Here is a 22376-nt window from a genome sequence, read left to right on the forward strand (position 1 = left end):
TTTGAGGCTTAACGGTGTTACAGCTAAGTAAACAAATTCAGAATGTTTATTCTTATCTTTATCATTTAGATTTTCTTTCATCTAACTTGGGGTCTTCATCCCACCCCTCCTAATCAGCCTACATGGATTTCCTACAGCACAGAGTATCTGTTTCAATGGAAGTCAATGGAATTTGCGGAGAAACTGGGTGGTAGATATGTGTTGTAACAAGGACGAGACTTCAGACATTATAAAAGTTTGGGGCAGCCACCCGTATATTATATCCCAGCTGCAAAAGTTTGAAAAACGTTTTAACAGAGATGTTCACATGACTGAGTCCAAAATAGAACTGATGAGGTGGAGATAAGATGGCGTTTTAAAGGCCCAAAGAGAAAGTGACGTCATTAAAAGGGCCGGGACTGGAAGTGACATCATCAGGGTCGGAAACAGAAGTAACATCATCAAATGGCTCAGAACTGGAAGTAATGTCATCAGTGGCAACGTAACCTGGTGGCATTTTCCGGGAATGGTCTACAAGGAACTGAGAAAGACAGTCAACATACTCTGCAGCTCCCTGGTCTGATATGGTATTACCAATACTTAAGCCCTTTTAGCTGCCTCCTCCTTGCACGTGTGTGGCAAAGCCCCAGACCCATTGGGTCAGGCGTCCTGCACCGAGATGTCATGTACCCAAGAGAAAGCATCAGCGTTGGAGTTGAGAGAGCCCTTATGATTAATCAGCAAAAACTTGTATGGTTAAAGATCAAGAAACCACCTAGTGACCTGCGGATTCAACACCTTGTGGAGGTCCATCCACTGTAGAGGCGTATAGTGTATCACCAGAGTGAACTCATGACCCAGGAGGTAGTACCTCAACTGCATAATCACCCACTTAATCGCCAGGGCCTCTCTCTCCACCGCCGCATACCTGGTCTCACGATCCAGCAGTTTCTGGCTCAGGAACATAATGGGGTGTTCAACTCCATTGACGCTCTGGCTCAGCATGGCACCCAGGCCTGTGTCCGAAGCGTCCATCTGGAGGATGAATGGGAGAGAAAAATTAGGTGGTTTCAAAATAGGAGTTGAAGTAAGGGCCTGCTTCCAGTCACAGAATGCAGTGTCCATCTTATCTGTCCATACCACATTGTTTGGAGCCCTCTTCTTTGTCAAATTAGTCAAGGGCTCTGCTCTCTCCAAAAACCGAGGTACGAACCGGCAGTAGTACCTGGCTAATGTGAAAAATGCTTGGACCTGCTGCTTGGTTCTCAGACGGGGCCATTTCAGAATGGCTTCTACCTTTGAACATTGTGGTTTGATGGTACCCCGAACCACTAGGTAGCCTAAAAATTTAGCCTCTTTCAATCCAAAGAAACACTTCTTAAGATTGATTCGAAGCCTGCTTTCACCTGCTGTACATGATCCTTTCATGTGCTAGAATAGATGACAATGGCATCTAGATATACTGTAAAGCACTATGCGCATTATGGGGTCGGAGCACTCTGTCCAACAGACGTTGGAAAGTTGCAGGAGCCCCGTGTAACCCGAATGGAAGGACACGATACTGCCAATGTCTGTTAGGGGTGCTAAACGCAGACTTAACCTTAGGGGAGGCCATTGAAGGAATTTGCCAGTGCCCCTTAGACATGTCAAGTGTAGTCAAAAACTTGGCTTGGCCAAGCTTTTCGAAGAAGTTGTCCACTCGCAGGCACTGGTTAAGCGTCAAATTGGGAGACTTGATTAAGCCAACCGAAGTCATTGCAAAACCCCCAACTCCCATCAGGCTTACTAACCAAAACATTACGGACTGGACCAGGGACTGTAACTTTCCTATATTACTCCTAGTTCCAGCATACGCTTGATTTCAAGCTCCACTTCTACTTTCTTTGCCTTGGGAAGTAGATAGGTTCACTCTCTGATGATAATCCCGGGTGCTGTCACTATGTCATGTGCAATCAGAGAGGTCCTCCCGGGTTTCTTACTCACCACCTCTGGGATGGACAGGATAGCTGTTTCAAGCTCCTGTCTCTGTCTGGAATTTAAATCTGCTCCGAAATTAAAGTTGACTGTGTGAGCAAAGAATGAGCGGGGCTGAGCGGGGTTGAGATCAGGATCCCTCTCCTTCAACGGCTTCAGCAAATTTACATGATAAACCCTCTCGCTCTGTCTACGATTGGGTTGTTTTACCAAATAATTGATGAGCCCTTTCCTCTCCCTAATTTCATAAGGTCCTTGCCAATGGGCAAGTAATTTTGAGTGAAAGGTTGGAACCAAAACCATGACACAATCTCCTGGATGGAATTCTAGGAGGATCGTATCGCAGTCATAATAGCGGGCCTGTGCAACCTGCACTTCTTCCAAGTGACTTTTTAGAACAGGTCGAATTTTTCCAAATCGATTGTGTAACTGTGCGATATACTCTTAACGTATTGGTAGAGAAAAGAGCCTTTCCTTCTCATGTTTCTTTTAAAATACCTAATAATCCCTGATGTTATCGTCCATATAATAATTCAAATGGTGAAAACCCCGTAGAGGCTTGCGGGACTTCCTGATAGGCAAAGAGTACGAGGGGGAGGAGCTGATCCCAGTTCCTCCCATCCCCACTGACCACCTTACGAAGCATTTGCTTGAGAGTTTGATTAAATCTCTCCACTAGACCGTCGGTTTGAGGATAATACACCGCAGTCTTTAAGTGCTTTATTTTAAGTAACTTGGCAACTTCCCTGAACATCTTCGTGGTGAATGGCGTCCCTTGATCCGTAAGGACTTCTTTAGGGATGCCGAGACGCGTAAAGACCTCTACAAGTTCCCATGGGATTGCTTTCGATGTGGCTGAGCGCAGGGGAACAGCCTCAGGATATCAAGTAGTATAATCAATGAGGACTAAGATATATTTATGTCCTCGGGCTGGGGGCTCTTGGGGTCCTACAATGTCAACCCCAATTCACTCAAAGTGAATATCAATCAGGGGAAGTGGGCAGAGAGGAGTTCTGTCCCTCCTAGGATTTGCCGTAATTGACAGTCTGGACAAGAGACACAAAAACAGCGAACCTCCTCATTAATTCCCGGACGAAAAAAATCTGAGCTTAATCCACTCTAATGATTTCTTGGTCCCCAAATGGTCTCCTAGGAGGTGGCTGTGTGCTAATTCACAGACTTGCCACCGGTAAATTCATAGGATTAACAACAACTTTCTCATCTCCCCCTCATGCTCAGCTATTCGATTTAATAGGTCGTTCTCTATAACAAAGTGAGGACCCTGTGGCATGGGCTGATGATTGCGTTGGCCATTGACAAGTACTACTGCATTTTTCGCATGTTTCAGGGAGTTTTCATTCCACTGCTCCCTTTTGAAACAAGGGAGGCACAGGGTAATGACGTGTCCGCCTGCGATGGCCCAGGAATCTCCTCGTCTACCTGTTGGACTTCCGTATCTCTCTCCGCTGGCTGGTTACACAGTGTGGAGACAGCTGGAGTCGAGTCATCCCCGTCAATAGCTAGTGTTGTTCGGGAGTAGCAATTGGTACACCGCTTTTATTGTGTGACCAGTCCCAGCCTAGAATCACAGCAAAATGTGGACTTGGGAGGACCGCCACCGGGATTTTTTTCAGTGATCCTCCATAGCTAATGAAACATAGGGTGGTTTAATACTTACAGGTTTCCCCATGTACACAGGTAGTACTGGTGTTTATTTTTATCCAATGTAACAGTAATACATATCGGCAAACAACAGTGGAAATGTATCAAGGAGTGCTTCGACTTTATATCCATTAACTATTACCTCTCTCGTATGTGTTAGTGATAGGGGATTGACAAGTGCACATAAACCACCTCTACCCGTCCACTTGCATCCCTCCTTGTCCCTCGGCAGTTTGCACATTCTGGGGCCTGGGAATGTTGGAACAGGCTCTGGTTTATATGAAAAAGACCTAGTTTGAGTTACGTAATCCTCAAGGAATCCACTAGAGGACTGTTCTGCTCCATCAGATTGTGAGGCTGGCTCAGATGTTTCTAGGAGCTTTATACGCTCCTCCATGGTGTAGAATTCTCCCCAGGCCAGCTGGGCAAAGTTTTTGGGGAGTCCTTTTAATAAAAGCAAGCAGGCAATCTGCTGCACTATTTGAAATGAAGTCAGCTCAAATGGCCTTATCCAATGGGCTGTTTGCTCCCAGAGAGCTTCTGCTTGCTCCCAGGTAAATCGTTCCGGATCTAAATCCCAGTTTTTGAGGATCTTTACCTGCTGACTTGGGGAAAGCCCATATTTATCTGGGATCATAACCCCAATGGGTGGCTCCGCTCTCTCCTCCAAGAGAACATAATGAGTTTACTTCGTTTCCTCCATAGGAACCTGCACACATGTGTAAATCTCATCCATATTCTTCCTTTGAGAAAATACTAGCCTGGTTTCGAATTTTAAGTTACTGCTGACACCTACCAGGAAACTTGGCCCCAGTACTTTCCAACCTGATTAATTCTTTGGTCCTGTCCCATTGTCTTCAGGGAACCACCATCCTGCTGACTATGCCACTGTGACAAGGATGAGATTTCAGTCATTATAAAAGTTTGGGGCAGCCACCAGACTGAGTCCAAAATAGAACTGATGAGGTGGAGGTAAGATGGTGGCTTTAAAAGCCCAGAGAGGAAGTGACATCATCAAACGGCCCGGAACTGTCATGTCATCAGTGTCACTGGAACCTGGTGGGATTTTCTAGGAGGAACTGAGAAAGACAGTCAGCACACTCTGCCGCCCCCTGGTCTGATATAATATTACCAATACTTAAGCCTTTTAGCTGCCTCCTACTCGCACGTGTGTGACAGTGTCTTCAGGTGGAACTCACCTGAACACACATATCTACCACCCAATTTCTCAGCGAATCTCAGCACTGTTATTAACAGCATAACTTGTTACAATAGTCACATAACCTAGAAATAAAGAAAAAGGGCAAAAAGAGGTGGTACAACATTGAACATTAACTGAACAGAAGGAATTGCAGGAGGTGAAACATGAAATAAAGCAGGTAAAGCTGAAGTATATAAGGACAGAATAGAAAATGAACTTTAGACTGATAACCAGGGCTCATTATGGAATGGCATGCAATAATCAAGTTGGACTGGCAGGGGTCAAATCTGACTATCTGTTGGGGCAAAACCTGAATGAGTGCTATTCAAAATTTGAAACACAGGAATTTGCGTCAGATGTAAGTCATCAAAAGAACAGACTGAGGATTGGAACCAGGAATCAACCCTTCTATCACCAGAATGATGTCAGAAAGGTCCTTAAACAAACAAACAAACAAACAAAAACTTGTATCCAGACTGAAAAAGTGTCTGTCTACTTTATTACTGTGCAGAAGAGCTCTCACCAATATTCCACTCCACTCCATGTTTAAAATGTCCTTGGATTTACAGGAAGTGTGCAGCCTATGGAGACAGGCAATTGTTATTCCAATGGCAAAAACTGCACACTCCAAAACATTAAGTAACTTTAGACCAGTGGGCAATAACTTCTCATGTCATGTGTGATAGACGGCTGGTTGCTCAATCCGGCCAGGACATCCCTGAACTGGAAGAGTGGAGGAAGGCAGTCTTTCTACGACTCTGCCTCCCCCAGGACGGTAGGTGGCAGCTCCCCTGGATGGTAGCTGTGCCCTGGATTCCCTCAGGGCATCGTGGGACATGGAATGCATTTTCTCAGCCCTGTTGGGTGCCGCCAGTAGGAGCTCATAAAAGACCTGGGAACTCCTACTTTTCCTACAACCCGGAAGTACATAGGAGTCAGGGGGACGGAAGCCCACAGTATTTCCGGGCTGCTTGAGAACTGATCATGTGTCATTTGACCCGGAAGAAGAGGAGGAACACTTCCGGGTCAAGGAATATATAAAGGACTGATCGAGACCCAGCAAGAGAGCCGGAGTTGGGAGGGAGTGTGATGGAGCTGCTGGGAGGAGAGAATTGTGTTTATTGATTATTGTAAATTATTGAGAATTGTGGTGATTGTGGTGCTTTGTGCACTTTATTTAAGAATAGAATTAAAAATTCTACTTGGTGCTTTTAAACGTGTGTCCTGAACATCTGTCTGTTAGGTTTCACGAGGCAACAGCGCCCTCTAGCGTCCATACATGAAATCCTTTGAGAAGTTAATTAAGAAACAACTACTTGACAAAACCTATGCTCTTCTGGCCCCTTACCAATTTGCATACAGAGCAAAGAGGGGTGTGGAAGATGCCACAGTAGCACTTCTGAATTTATTGTATGAGCACTTGGAAGAATCAAAAAAGCCATGCATGATTGCTATTTATAGACTTCTCATTAGCTTTTAACACGATCCAGCCCCACATTTTAGTTGACAAACTGATTTATCAATTGTTTGGACCCTAACTTGGTGGTGTAGATTATGGACTTTTTAAAAAAGAGAGCACAAAGAGTGAGTGTCAATGGCTGTTTCTCTGACAGCCTAAGTACATCTGTGGGCAATCCACAAGGTTGTTGTTTATCTTCTATTTTGTTTATCCTGTATACAATTGACTACAGGAGTTCACAGAAGGACAGACACATCCTGAAATATGCAGATGACTCTGTCATTATGAGTCTTTTACAAGATAAGGATGACAGCCATGGACCTATTTTCAATGAATTTGTCTAATGATGTGATCACTCTATTTATGACTTAATATTTCTAAGACAAAAGATATGGTTGTAGATTTCAGGGATTTAATGTTATTCCTTAATTTTAAACTTCAATCATGACCTCTTAATCATGGTTTACTTAAACAAAAAGGGATCAAATCCTTCAATCTTTTCACATAGCTTTTACCTTTTACTCCTGGAATCAGCCTAGGTGCTCTTCTTTTCACTGTCTTCAGCACTGCTATGTCTTTTTTGTAATATAGGGAACAAGACTGAACACAGTACTTCAGAGGCATCATTTATAAATCTTGTATACACAGAAAAAGAAGCTTGAAATGTTCATACACAATTTCTCATGCAAATGCTGAGATTATAAAAGAAAACTTGATTGTGGAATATGGATACAATGGACATAAAAGTCTACACACTCCTGCCAATATCACAGATTTTGTGTAAAAAATGAAACAGAGAAATTCTGTTTGAATTTATTCCTACTTTATTGCATACATGGAGCTATTCATAATTCCATCCACAACAGGGGCTTCCAGAGTATTCAGAAAAATGTGAGATATCTGTTGATTTGTTACCTCATCTGACCAAAAAAAAAAAAAAAACAATTAAAAATAAATGGCATATTTTGTAGAAATAAAAAGCAAAATAAATGTATTGAATATGTATCACTTCATTTCAAATGCATTTTCACTGAAAAATGGCATTTCAGGCTGACCAGATTACATATTTTATTTTAAAGAAAGGTCAGCATTTTCTATACTACTTGGATACAATACAATACAATACAATTTATTTTTGTATAGCCCAAAATCACACACCAACTACCACAATGGGCTTTAACAGGCCCTGCATCTTGACAGCCTCCCAGCCTTCCAGCCTTGACTCTCTAAGAAGACAAGGAAAAAACTCACAAAAAATCCTTGTAGGGAAAAAATGGAAGAAACCTTGAGACCCCTTTCCAGGTAGGTTGGGCGTGCAGTGGGTGTCAAAAAGAAGGGGGTCAATACATTACAATACACAGATCAGAACAAATCCTCAATACAATATAAAAATAAAAATTTTACAAGTATGGATCAGAATTTAAAAGTAGATATCACATAATATGATTTGGATTTGTTTAGAGTTCTAGAGACCTCAAACTTCATAGATTTGCTATCTTAGCCTGGTGTAGCTAAAGTTAAGACTATGAAACAAGATTTTCTAATGGCCAAATATAACCAAAACAATTGTTCAGCCTTACCTATTAAATGCAATCACCCGGGTTCTGATTTGGAGCATACAGCAGTTTGCACAATCCCAAGCAGCATATGCATGAGGCATCTTTGTTAATTACTTCACTCCACAGCAGTGTCAGTCACAATATGATGGCGACATTGACGTATGACGCTGCAGTCTAGTAATTCTATGTCTATGAGTGACACTGCATAACAAAAATTGATTTCACGACGCTGCCCAATTTGTACTGCGCATGTCTAATGTTTTACGACACGCATCATTCATCAGGTTTGAATTATACTTGTGAGTCATTTTTGTTTTGCCGTTTATCTCCGTCTATAAGTGGACTTCTTATTGGAAAAGATGGCAACTTTTGATTTTTCTAATGTCTTGAAAGAACGTTTGTCACCTGAAACATTTAACTCCAGTCGAATGAAGAGGGAGCGAAACGGAATGCAACGTGTGTCTGTGAACTTTATAATGGACTAGCAAAATACCCGCGCTTTGCAGCGGAGAAGTAGTGTGTTAAAGAAGTTATGAAAAAGAAAAGGAATCATTTTAAAAATAACATAACCTGATTGTCAATGTAATTGTTTTGTCACTGTTATGAGCGTTGCTGTCATCATGGATTTGATTATCATTATTTCTTTCAATCAGGTTCATATTTGGAGGACGTGTTGTTATGAAGTTACATTCCGTGTTTGTCAACCGTTGTAAAGATAGCAGGTTTCGTTCATTGAAGTGTTCACTACACAAATCGCTACTCATGAATGTAAGATGTTTAACAGGCATTCCCGGTATTAACTTGTGCTAAACGTACCATGGTGTGACTTAAGGGGAGCTGACTGTAAAAAGGCAAGGAGGCGCGTATTTTGAACGAAAAGGGAGAAGACAGCGAAGGAGCGGAAAAGTGAGAAGGAAAACTGTTTAAATAAACAGCTAGGAAGGTGAATAGAAAGAAGCAGCCAGCGGTAAAGCAAGGAAGACTTCGTAATAAGGATGGGTCGGTGCATGTAGAAGGTGTAACGATAAGATTGTTAAGCCTTATGATAATGTTCCCGCACGGAGGATTTAGAGAGACGTACTGGGAGAAGTATAATTTGAACCTCTCTACAGTTTTGTTTATTTTCGGATTGTAATGTTCAGCAAATTTACGTATCATCTGGTCCAGTGGCGGACCGTGCATCTTACACCTAGGCCTTCAGTAGTACTCCGTCTAATCAACCCTGCCCCTCAAAAACTAATTTATGGTTATAAAAACCATCTTAATATGCAGAAATACAGTATAATGAGCCGCTGCATCGCAGATAGATAACTCCTGTAGTCACAATAAATGCCTTTATTGAATAGACAAACCAGGGGTGAAGAAGTTCCTTTCTACTGCAGCCGCAACACACATAAAAAACATCAATAATAACTCATAAACTTGCAATATTATTTAGGAAAATCGCAACATTTTACTCACCAAAAATTATTATTTGTAAACAAAATACATCCTCCTCTCTTTCCTCAAAAACAGTTCAATTACTCTGTCATACAGATTATCCTTGCGCTTTAGTTCCATCAAAAAGTCCCTTTCTATAGCCATCGAAGCTAATACTGAAAGTCGAACCTGCCCTGTCGTATTTCTGGCATAAGTTTTAATTCGCTTTAGGGCTGAAAATGTCTGCTCGACAGAAGCAGTGTACACGGAAATGGTCACCAGCAAATATACCAATGTGAACAGCTGCCCCATGCTCTCATTCAGATTTTTCTGATGAAGGAAGTCAAGAAGATCAGTTGGAGATTTTCCTGCAAAATCATCCATGGCATACATTACAGTCAGTTCTGTTTTTAGCCGAGACAGATCAAAAACTGCTCTGTGGCTCTTCTGTTAAACTGGAGAATGCTGTATGCGGGAAATTGTTGGAAATTGGAAATAGAGTTCCCCATATCGGCTTCTATCCAATCAATGGGTCTGAATACGGTGACGTTGCCATACGCCTGCTAGAGGGCCCTACTGATACCAACTCAAAATCTAATTTGTTGAAGCAACAGTTTAATTGACATTTATTCTGTGTTAGAGGGCCTGCAGAACGGATTGTGAATTCCTTTACTGCCTGGCAACAAATGATGGCTGAAATGTGATTGGTTAAATGCTTTAATACGAAAATACATGTCTGGAAGCAGCACAACCATCAGAAAAGCTATGAAAGGAAGCGGACAGACTATTTGGAATTATTCAATAAGTATCCATGGACAAAATATAATTAACATCAGTTTGTGATTCAGATATTTTTTTAGGTCCGCAGAGAAAGCCTTGAATGCCCTGATGGCCCACCACTCAAGCTCATGGTTAACTCATCAGGTCTTACATCACCGGTCAGCGCCTGACACAGTTCTCTGCCGCTCTTTCCAATAAGATAATGGAATAATCTGACCTTAGTGTTTTCCTCTGCCTCTGGCATTGCAAGTTTTGTGTATAATGTGAACTCGTCCTTCCATGTTCTCCATGACTTCGCCAGGTCTTTAGCATCGAGGCTTTATACTCTGCGTCTTCTCATTAAACTTGTATCTCGCGAATATCTTGTGAGATCTTGCGATGTCCACGGCTTTATTTCATTTTAGCTCAGACCCAGCACTTAAAAGTTTCTCTCGCACTTTCGCTGAGGGAGGGTTACCACAGTAGCTGCACTTATGAATATGCTAAGCACAGTCCTTCACCAGTGAATATTTACCTTATATGGGCAGGCACACAATTACGTGTTAGGCATAATGATGCAAGACGCAACTCCGCCTCACACAACGACTGAACTGCAGGCTATGGCCGTATACAATATATGGACGAAAGTAGGTTCCAGTTATGACCGTTACACGTAGAATTTTGAAATGAAACCTGCCTAACTTTTGTAAGTAAGCTGTAAGGAATGAGCCTGCCAAATTTCAGCCTTCCACCTACACGGGAAGTTGGAGAATTAGTGATGAGTGAGTGAGTGAGTCATTCATTCAGTCAGTCAGTCAATCAGTGAGGGCTTTGCCTTTTATTAGTATAGATACGTACAACGTTTTGTAAGTACATCGTATTGATAAAAAAGGCAATAAGGATTTTCATTTTCATTTGCAATAGGACCTTCGTAATCTTTGTGGTTTAAACGTAAAAGTCACAGCATTTTCCATATTAAGGTTAACAGATTAATGTAATTCTTTTCATAACACCCTACCCTATTAGCATTTGGTGGTGTTCCTTTTAACATTTGTCAACATTTTTATCTTAAAGAGTGAACGGCATGCTAATAATTAAGCAAAACAATGTAATCTAGATATAGATTTAGGAATAGAATTAGGAGTGCACGTCTGACACTCAACAAGTGTAAAGTGTGCCCTCAAAAGCCATCAGTATTTTTTTTGTATTATGTTGATATCAGATTATATCAATACAAGAGTTTTTCCATAATAAGGTTAACAAGTATATAATGATGAAGGCTAAGTTACGTACAAGAGCAGCAACAGCTGAGTTATTACAAGAAAGCTGGATGTAGATAATAGCATTGCAAGTTGTTAATGAAGCAGCTCAGACTCTTTCACATTTTAATTGCTTTAGTGTTTTTTCTATTTTCTAAAACTATTTCTAGCATATTCATGTCCATACAGAAAGGTGTAAAAGAGGGTCTAACATTCTGAAATTTCCACTTATCCATCCATCCATCCTCTTCCACTTATCCGAGGTCGGGTCGTGGGGGCAGCAGCTTAAGCAGAGAGGCCCAGACTTCCCTCTCCCGGCCATTTCTTCCAGCTCTTCGGGAGAATCCCAAAGGCGTTCCCAGGCCAGCCGGGAGACATAGTCCCTCCAGCGTGTCCTGGGTCTTCCCCGGGGCCTCCTCCCGGTTGGACGTGCCCGGAACACCTCACCAGGGAGGCGTCCAGGAGGCATCCTGATCAGATGCCCGAGCCACCTCATCTGACTCCTCTCGATGCGGAGGAGCAGCAGCTCTACTCTGAGCCCCTCCCGGATGACTGAGCTTCTCACCCTATCTTTAAGGGAAAGCCCAGACACCCTGCGGAGGAAACTCATTTCAGCCGCTTGTATTCGCGATCTCGTTCTTTCGGTCACTACCCATAGCTCATGACCATTGGTGAGGGTAGGAGCGTAGATCGACTGGTAAATTGATAGCTTTGCCTTACGGCTCAGCTCCTTTTCACCACGACAGACCGATGCAGAGCCCGCATCACTGCGGATGCCGCACCGATCCGCCTGTCGATCTCACGCTCCATTCTTCCCTCACTCGTGAACAAGACCCCGAGATACTTGAACTCCTCCACTTGGGGCAGGATCTCTCCCCCAACCCTGAGAGGGCACTCCACCCTTTTCCGGCTGAGGACCATGCTCGGATTTGGAGGTGCTGATTCTCATCCCAGCCGCTTCACACTCAGCTGCGAACCGATCCAGAGAGCTGAAGATCACGGCCTGATGAAGCAAACAGGACAACATCATCTGCAAAAGCAGTGACCCAATCCTGAGTCCACCAAACCGACCCCTTCAACACCCTGGCTGCGCCTAGAAATTCTGTCCATAAAAGTTATGAACAGAATCGGTGACAAAGGGCAGCCCTGGCGGAGTCCAACTCTCACTGGAAGCGGGCTCGACTTACTGCGGCAATGCGGACCAAGCTCTGACACGGTTGTACAGAGACCGAACAGCTCTTATCAGGGGTCCGGTACCCCATACTCCCGAGCACCCCCACAGGATTCCCGAGGGACACGGTCGAATGCCTTTTCCAAGTCCACAAAACACATGTAGACCGGTCGGGCAAACTCCCATGCACCCTCCAGGACTCTGCTAAGGGTGAAGAGCTGGTCCACTGTTCGCGACCAGGACGAAAACCACACTGTTCCTCCTGAATCCGAGGTTCACTATCCGGCGGACCCTCCTCTCCAGAACCCCGAATAGACTTTTCCAGGGAGGCTGAGGAGTGTGATCCCTCTATAGTTGGAACACACCCTCCGGTCCTCCTTTTTAAAGCGGGGGACCCCCACCCCGGTCTGCCAATCCAGAGGCACTGTCCCGATGTCCATGCGATGTTGCAGAGGCGTGTCAACCAAGACAGTCCTACAACATCCAGAGCCTTAAGGAACTCGGCGATCTCATCCACCCCGGGCCCTGCCACCAAGGAGTTTTTTGACCACCTCGGTGACTTCAGTCCCAGAGATGGGAGAGCCCACCTCAGAGTCCCCAGGCTCTGCTTCCTCATTGGAAGGCATGTTAGTGGGATTGAGGAGGTCTTGAAGTACTCCTCCCACCGACCCACAACGTCCGAGTGAGGTCAGCAGCGCACCATCCCCACCATATACGGTGTTGACACTGCACTGCTTCCCCTCCTGAGACGCGGACGGTGGACCAGAATCTCCTCGAAGCCGTCCAAAGTCGCTCTCCATGGCCTCTCAAACTCCTCCCATGCCCGAGTTTTGCCTCAGCAACAAGCCGGCGTTCGCTTGGCCTGCGGTACCTATCAGCTGCCTCCAGAGACCCACAGGACAAAAAGTCCTATAGGACTCCTTCTTCAGCTTGACGGCATCCCTCACCGCGGTGTCCACCAACGGGTTCGGGATTGCCGCCACGACAGGCACCGACCACCTTGCGGCCACAGCTCCGGTCAGCCGCCTCAACAATAGAGGCACGGAACATGGCCCATTCGGACTCAATGTCCCCACCTCCCTCGGGGCGTGGTTGAAGTTCTGCGGAGGTGGGAGTTGAAGCTACTTCTGACAGGGGACTCTGCCAGCCGTTCCCAGCAGACCCTCACAACACGTTTGGGCCTACCAGGTCTGACCGGCATCTTCCCCACCATCGAAGCCAACTCACCACCAGGTGGTGATCAGTTGACAGCTCGCCCCTCTCTTCACCCGAGTGTCCAAGACATATGGCGCAAGTCCGGACACGACCACAAAGTCGATCATCGACCTGAGGCCTAGGGTGTCCTGGTGCCAAGTGCACATATGAACACCCTTATGCTTGAACATGGTGTTCGTTATGGACAATCCATGACGAGCACAGAAGTCCAATAACAAAACACCGCCGGTTCAGATCGGGGCCATTCCTCCCAATCACGCCCTTCCAGGTCTCACTGTCATTGCCCACGTGAGCATTGAAGTCTCCCAGCAAAACGAGGGAATCCCAGAAGGTATGCCCTCTAGCAACCCCTCCAGAGACTCCAAAAGGGTGGATACTCCAAACTGCTGTTCGCATACGCACAAACAACAGTCAGGACCCTTCCCCCCACCCGAAGGCGGAGGGAGGCCACCCTCTCGTCCACCGGGGTACACCCCAATGCACAGGCTCCAGTGGGGGCAATAAGTATGCCCACACCTGCTCGGCGCCTCTCACCGGGGGCAACTCCAGAGTGGTAGAGAGTCCAGCCCCTCTCAAGGAGATTGGTTCCAGAGTCCAAGCTGTGCGTCGAGGTGAGTCCGACTATATCTAGCCGGAACCTCTCACCTCGCACTAGCTCAGGCTCCTTCCCTTCAGAGAGGTGACATTCCACGTCCCAAGAGCCAGTTTCTGTAGCCGAGGATCAGACCGCCAAGGTCCCGCCGCCACCACCCAACTCACACTGCACCCAACCTCCTTGGCCCCTCCCATAGGTGGTGAGCCCATGGGGAGGAGGACCCACGTTACCTCTTCGGGCTGTGCCCGGCCGAGCCCTATGGGTGCAGGCCCGGCCACCAGGCGCTCGCCATCGAGCCTCACCTCCAGGCCTGGCTCCAGAGGTGGGCCCCGGTGACCCGCGTCTGGGCAAGGGAAAACGTTGTCCAAGGTTTTTATTCTTCATCAGAGGTTTATTGACCCGCTCTTTGTCTCATCCCTCACCTAGGACCAGTTTGCCTTGGGTGGCCCTACCAGGGGCATAAAGCCCCGGACAACATAGCTCCTAGGATCATTGGGACACGCAAACCCCTCCACCACGATAAGGTGACGGTTCAAGGAGGAGCACTTATGTATAGGAAATTTACCAAGCAAGGAATCCACAGTTACTGCATTTTCTAACATTTAGTCTTCAAAATTGTACACAGAAAAACAACAAAAATTTAACAGTGAGATGTTTTGTCATTCAAGACAGTAACAGAAATACATCTTTCTAAAACATTTTAGAATAGCAGCAGGCAAAACTACAAAACTACATTTTGGGAATATATTAATGTCATACTTATGAAATAATTTATTAGTTGGGTACTATTTATTCCTAATTTTGAAATGGATTTCTTTAACCTTGTTTGGTAGAAAAAACTTCTATGGCACAAAACAGGCAATTTTAAAATTTATATCCAAAACCATCAGAGAAGTGTGGTGTGCATCTGATGTGGCACAATGACAGGCTGGGCACCTGCTGTTGTCACATGTCACTGGCTTATCATTTAAGCTGTTGGTTTAGGAGGAGTACACACACATACATTTAACTGAATATAATGGAAAAGGCTTACTCCTTAGAAATATCATTTCTAATTGCTGCAGTTAGAAAAACAATGCCCCTTTATTTTAAATTTTCCTTGATCCTACAGGATACCTGGTGGTAATCAGCCTTCCATGTGGTTGAACAAATTCCAGTGTACCCGAATTCTGAGACACGACTGGATGTCCTTTTCATCTGCTTTTAAGATTCAAATTCGGGATGATGTGCAGTTCATGTTAGATGTGCTGTTTCTACAGGTTAGACTACTGAGGCTTTCAGTTTTAGAAATAATTTATACACAATTGCTGCAAAGTCTCCTCTTATGTATTACTTAATCTGTAACATTATGATGGCTTGAATACTGTCATCTATGTTTGCTCACTCTGTCCAGTAACTAACATGAACTTTTTAAATTTTAGATAGGAAAGCCTCAGAGTGTGAATCCTCACAAACACAGAGACTGAGGCTCATCAGTACCAACTCACTAAAGAGGGATGTTGTTCCATGTTGCAAAATAATATTTATTTTCTTAAGTTACTGTGCTTTGTTGTTGGATTTTGAAAGAACCAAGACTTAATTTTAACCTAAAACAAAACTAAGGCAGGAGAGAAAAACGAAGAGGTTTTCACATCATAACAACACACACATCACATTAGAGGTTCAGATATACAAAGATTGCAGCACAATATCTACTGTATGTGTAATTTAAAAAATTATGTTACATATTATCACAATTAAGTTGGGGTTCTTTCAAAATCAATCAAAAAAAAACACATTAATTTAAAAAAATAATATTATTAGTTAGACTTTGCTCTAAGCAGACCTTTACCTATTGTGATGTTTTACTTTGGTAATAATTGATCTGCAGGTGTACCAAGAAATGAGGCAGAACAAGAAGTAAGGGTACAATATATTCATGTTTGAACTCAGTAAGTGAACATAATTTATGTTTTTAACAGTTATAATGAGGTGGAAGAATCCAGTCGTGTTATGGGGCAGCAGTTAAACAAGAAGTAATGGCAGATGTGTGCCATGTTGAAGTAGTAGCTGGCCCTCCTGCCCAGCACTTCTAGAATCCTCCATCTTAATCTCTGATCTGATCTGCTGTGCCTTTGCCAAGTGATCAGGAGGTACTGGCCTGTTTTTTTCTTTTTCCAAACTTCAGAAAACTATCTCAGTCTCATTACATTGGCTGCCTGTTTCACATAGAATTTATTTCAAGGTTCTATTAAATATATAGAAGGCTTTCAGTATTTTAGACCCTGTCTGTATTTTGCAGTGTTTGATCCTAAAATTTCTCTTCTCAAACATTACTTTTCATTTTATTCCAAGATCAACCATAAAAACCGGAAGCTTTCTATACTCATGCAACAAAATCTGGAATGCTTTACCAATAGAAAAGTGCCAGGCTACAGATGCTGAGCATTTTAAAAAACTTCAACAATGCTACTTTTCAAATTTGTTTTTTTCTTAATTCCTTGCATTGGTTATAATAGATTAGAAATGGTAATGTGTACAGTTTGTCAGATCTGAACTGTGCAGTAACTTATGCTGTTTTGCTCTGTTGCCCTTTTCCAGTTTATTGCAGCGGTGCCCCCCTTGCATGTGGGTTGTCTGTTACATTAACTCCAACTGCCTGTGATGCCAGAGAGAAGAAAAGTTCACAAGATATTTTGAAATGGAATTATGTTTGGACTGAGACGGCCACAATTTTGTATGCTGGGATGTGCAGAGGGGACTATGTGGGCTTTGGCTTGGGACCTCTAGAGGTTTATTATATCCAGAATCCTTTGAAGGGTTAAAGTTTGTCTTTGTCCCCGGTGATTTGACCAGGCAGTGTATTTATTACAAAGGACAAGGACCCCTCCATTTGCTTCTTATTTACTTTTATAATGCCTTCAATTTTCTTTGTAACTGTATATTTTTGTAGAGCAATTTGAGCTGCACTTGTAAGCAAAGGTGATATAAAAATATTATTAGTGAACAAATATTAAAGGACAGATCAGGAAAAATATCAGTTTAAATAGAACACATTTTTTATGGAATATTGGTGGATAACAACTCTTTGAGTAGCATCTTGTTCATAAAGTAAAAATAGCATTTTTCCTTTTTTGACAAATTTAATGATTCACTTTTATTGTGTTCAAAACCTTGGCTAACATTTTTTTTAAATACTAAGGTAAAAATCTGTAAACATATTTGTGTTCTCCTTCCCTAAAAGTTTTTAACACCTCCCCTTGTTGGCCATTTTCATTGTACTGTAGTTGTTTTCTAGTTAAATGCACTTACCATTTATACATCTTTATGATTACTGAATTTTCTACTCCTAATATATATACAGTATATATACTGTACAAATAAATATCGGTGTGTGTATAATTTTTTTTGAGAAACATTGTTCACAGATCTTTCACTTTTATTTTTAAACATACCATTTATTTCTTCAATAAGAAGAACGCACGTGCAGATCGGGCCGGCAACGGGAACCAGGTAGTGACACACACCGCATGCGCTTAATGAAAAAAAAACATTAAAAACAAAAAATCATTTTACTGCACGACCTGATCTGAACTGTGCACGCAGCACAATTTGACATTACGGTTTATTCATTTTAGTTCCACATTAGTTGACCATAATGAAAATATTCATCCTGCAAAATAAACGAAGCAGCCTTTGTGGCGTAACGTTGATGTCCAATGTTTAATCGCCGTAAGAGGAAGCTCAGGTGTGCACACCTGATGAGCCCCAATTAGGGCGAACTACACGCTATGTACTCTTTGTATTATTTGGCAGGTACTAATATATATATATGTTATATAAAGTATATAGTGTTTTTATTTTCCCACTCACGTAATAAATCATATAAAGTTTCCTTTTCGTTTTGATCTATTGTTGCAATTGCCCTCTTATGTGCAAATTGTGTTTGTTTAAAAATATCTTTAGACATCGATTATTATTAATAAAATTGCCATTTGTCTTAAGGCATCAGGTTTACAAAACCTAATGTATCCAACCAGTTTTATAGAAATATATGATCCTTTTTCAAAAAAAGAAAAGAATTAATACTGTGTTGCATGGCATTGTGCTGACTGTCCCTGTCCTTAGTATTAACTGTGACTGTCCACTTGTTAAATTCTTTAATTCGTTCTCAGTTGTGCAATCAGGTTAGATGCTGAAGAAACGAAGAGCATAAAGCCACCGGTTCAAATGCTCATTTATTCCAATGGCTATTAATCTTACAGAGAAGTTTAACTTTATACCCACAGACTTAAATTAAGCAAGTGAGCTGTTATCATTTGAATCAATCTATTTTTTTACAGTAAGTGCTTGCTGCTATTGTTCATATTTGTAATACATTTGTTTTTAGTGATGTGTTTTTAATTTTATTTGAAGGCGTCTCTGTAAAACCCGCTGAGAAACCAACTTACTGATTAATATAATAAAACTGAACTGAATTTAACAGCTGTAAAATAAAGTATTCTCCACTAACTGAGCAGAATTTAAACAGCATGAAGTAGTTCATTTTATGATGAACAGCATGTGGATGGAGAGCAGTGATATTCATTCTTACAAGTTTAATTAACATAACACACCGCTGTTTGTGTGCAGACTCCTCGTCTCATGTCAGTGATTTTATTCACCCATATTGACACAGAGCCAGTTCATTTTTATAACTTTAAAAAAAGGAAATACGATACACTTATCGTACATTTTTAATGAAGGAACAAATGGTACATTTTAAAAATAAAAGTGAAAGATCTGTGAACAATGTTTCTCAAAAACAAATTACACACACCCATATTTATATGTACTGTATATATACTATGATATAATATATATTATGAGTAGAAAATTCAGTAATCATAAAGATGTATAAATGGGAAATGCATTTAACTAGAACACAACTACAATGAAAATGGCCAACAAGGGGTGGTGTTAAAAACTATTAGGGAAGGAGAACACAAATATATTTACAGATTTTTTTAGTATTTAAAAAAATGTTTGGCAAGGTTTTGAACACAATAAAAGTGAACCATTAAATTTGTCAAAAAAGGAAAAATGTTATTTTAGCTTTGTGAACAAAATGCTACTCAGAGTCAGAGTTATCCAGCAATATTCCATAAAAATGTGTTCTATTTAAACTGACATTTTTCCTGATCTGTCCCTTAACATTTGTTCAGTAATAATATTTCTACATCACCTTTGCTTACAAGTGTAGCTCAAATTGCTCCACAAAAATATACAGTTACAAAGAAAACTGAAGGCATTATAAAAGTAAATGAGAAGCAAATGGAGGGGTCCTTGTCCTTTGTAATAAATACACTTCCTGGTCAAATGGCGGGACAAAGACAAACTTGCAGCCATCAAGGACACTGGAGATAATAAACCTCTGAGGGTCCCAAGCCAAAGCCCGCACAGCCCCCTCTGCACATCCCAGCATACATGATTGTGGCCATCTCAGTCCAATCACAATTCCATTTCAGGACGTCTTGTGAACTTTTCTTCTGTCACAGGCAGTTGGAGTTGATGTAATAGATGGTGGAGACGCAGGGGGGCACCATTGCAATAAACTGGAAAAAAAAACAACAGAGAAAACAGCAGAGGTTAGTGCCCAGTGCAGAGCTTACAAAGTGTACACAGTAACATTTCTAATCTATTACAACCAATGCAAGTAACTAAGAAAAGCCAAATTAGAAAAGTGGGCTTGTTGAAGTTTTTCGAAATGCTTGACATTTGTAGCCTGGCACTTCTCTATTGGCAAAACACTCCAGATTTTGTTGTACAAGTACAGAAAGCTGCTGGTTTTTATGGTTGATCTTGGAATAAAAAGCAAAGTAACGTTTGAGAAAAGAAATGTTGGGAGAAGACACTCGAAAAAACAGGCAGGGTCTAAAATACTCAAAGCCTTCTAATTATTTAATAGAACCTTAAAATCAATTCTAAGTGAGACAGACAGCCAGTGTAATGAGACGGAGAAAAAAAGGCCAATACCTCGTGATCACTTGGCAAAGGCACAGTAGATCAGAGTAGGGATTGAGATGGAGGATTCTAGAAGTGTCAGGAGGGCCAGCCGCTACTTCAACATGGCACACATCTCTCAGTCCTTCTTCTTTAACTGCTGCCCCATAACACAACCGGACTCTTCTACTTCACTGTAACTGTTAAAAACAAACACAGTAGATATTCACTCACAGAGTTCAAACATTAATAAAATGTACTCTTACTTCTTATTCTGCCTCCTTTCTTGGTTCACCTGTAGATCAATTATTACCAAAGTAAACCATCACAATAGATAAAGGTCTGCTTAGAGTAAAGTCTGACTAATAATATTTTTTTTAAATTACTTTGGTTTTTTGTTGGATTTTGAAAGAACCCCAACTTAGCTGTCATTGTATGTAACATCATTTTTTCCTTTTACATTACACATACAGTAGACATTGTGTTATAATCTCTGTATATCTGAACTTCTAATGTGATGTGCTCAGGTGTCAGTACTTACATGAAAACATCTTTGTTTTTCACTCTTGCCTTAGTTTTGTATTAATTTAAAATTAAGTCTTGGTTCTTTCAAAATCCAACAACAAAGCACAGTAACTTAAGAACATAAATGTTATTTTGCAAAACAGAACAATATCCCTGTTTAGTGACTGCTGGGACTGATGCACCTCAGTCTCTGTGTTTGTGAGGATTCACACTCTGAGGCTTTCTGTCTAAAATTAAAAAGCCGTGTTAGTTACTGGACAGAGTGAGCAGACATACAGTACAGTATTCAAGGCAGCAAAATATTACAGATCAAGTAATAAATATGGGGAGGCTTTGCAGGAATTGTGCACAAATTACTACTGAAACTTAAGCCTCAGTAGTCTTACCTGTAGAAATAGAAAATCTAACATGAACTGCACATCATCTCGAATTGGGAATCTTAAAAGCAGAAGAAAAGGACATCCAGAATTTGGGTACACTGGCATCTGTTCAGCCACATGGAAGGCTGGTTACCACCGGACATCCTATAGGGTCAAAGAAAAAAAATACAATAAAGGGGCATTGTTTTTCTAACTGCAGCAATAAGAAAATAAGTTCTCTCTAAGGAGCAAGGCTTTTCCATTATATTCAGTTAAATGTACAGTATGTATGTGTACTTCTATAAGCTTATAACACGTGACAACAGCAGGTGCCCAGCCTGTCACTGTGCCACATCAGATGCACACCACACTTCTCTGATGGCTTTGGATATAAATTTTAAAATTGCCTGTTTTCAACCATGGAATTTTTTTCTACTAAATAAGGTTAAAGTAATCCATTAACAATTCATCCATCCATCTTCTAACCCGCTGAATCCGAATACAGGGTCACGGGGGTCTGCTTGAGCCAATCCCAGCCAACACAGGGCACAAGGCAGGAACCAATCCTGGGCAGGGTGCCAACCCACCGCAGCCATTAACAATTTGTAATGCTATTATCTGCATCCTGCTTTCTTGTAATAACTTAGTTATTGCTACTCTTGTATGTAATATAGCCTTCATCATTATAATTTGTTAACTTTATTATGGAAAAACTATTGCATTGATGTAATCTGATATCAACATAATTAAAAAAAAAAAAGATGGCTTTGGAGGGCACACTTTACACCGGCCGAGTGTCAGACGTGCACTCTTAATTCTATTCCTAATTCGACACCTCGATTACATTGTTTTACTTAATTATTAGCATGCCGTTCACTCTTTAAGATAAAAAAATGTGGACAAATGTTAAAAGAAACACACCACCAAAAGCTAATATGATGCTACGAAATAAATGACATACATCTATTAATCCATTAACCCAAACACGGAAAATGCTGTGATTTTTACGATTAAACCACGAGATTACGAAGTGGTTTAACTAAAAGTGATGTACTTACAAAAAGCTGTAGATGGCCATTATAAAGTTCACAGACACACGTCGCATTTCATTTCGCTCCCTCTTCATTCGACTGGAGTTAAATTTTTCAGGCGACACATCTTCCATGACATTATAAAATTCAAAAGTTGCCATCTTTTCCAGTAACAAGTCCACTTACAGACAGAGTTAAAGGACAACACAAAAATGACTCGCAAATACAAATCAAACCTGACGAGTGAC

At 41.8% G+C, this 22376-nt stretch overlaps 1 long non-coding RNA gene across 1 annotated transcript; it reads right to left on the reverse strand.

The window, feature by feature from the left end:
* Positions 1-6931: 6931 nt before the first annotated feature.
* LOC120542971 lies at positions 6932-22195 on the reverse strand. The gene is made up of 3 exons (XR_005636269.1): positions 22156-22195; positions 15286-15333; positions 6932-7195 (listed from the first exon to the last, which is right to left on the reverse strand). It is a non-coding gene; the product is annotated as an uncharacterized LOC120542971 (long non-coding RNA).
* Between the last annotated feature and the right edge of the window lie 181 nt (positions 22196-22376).

The sequence above is a fragment of the Polypterus senegalus genome, chromosome 13 (assembly GCF_016835505.1).
Source record: "Polypterus senegalus isolate Bchr_013 chromosome 13, ASM1683550v1, whole genome shotgun sequence".
NCBI lineage: Eukaryota > Metazoa > Chordata > Cladistia > Polypteriformes > Polypteridae > Polypterus > Polypterus senegalus.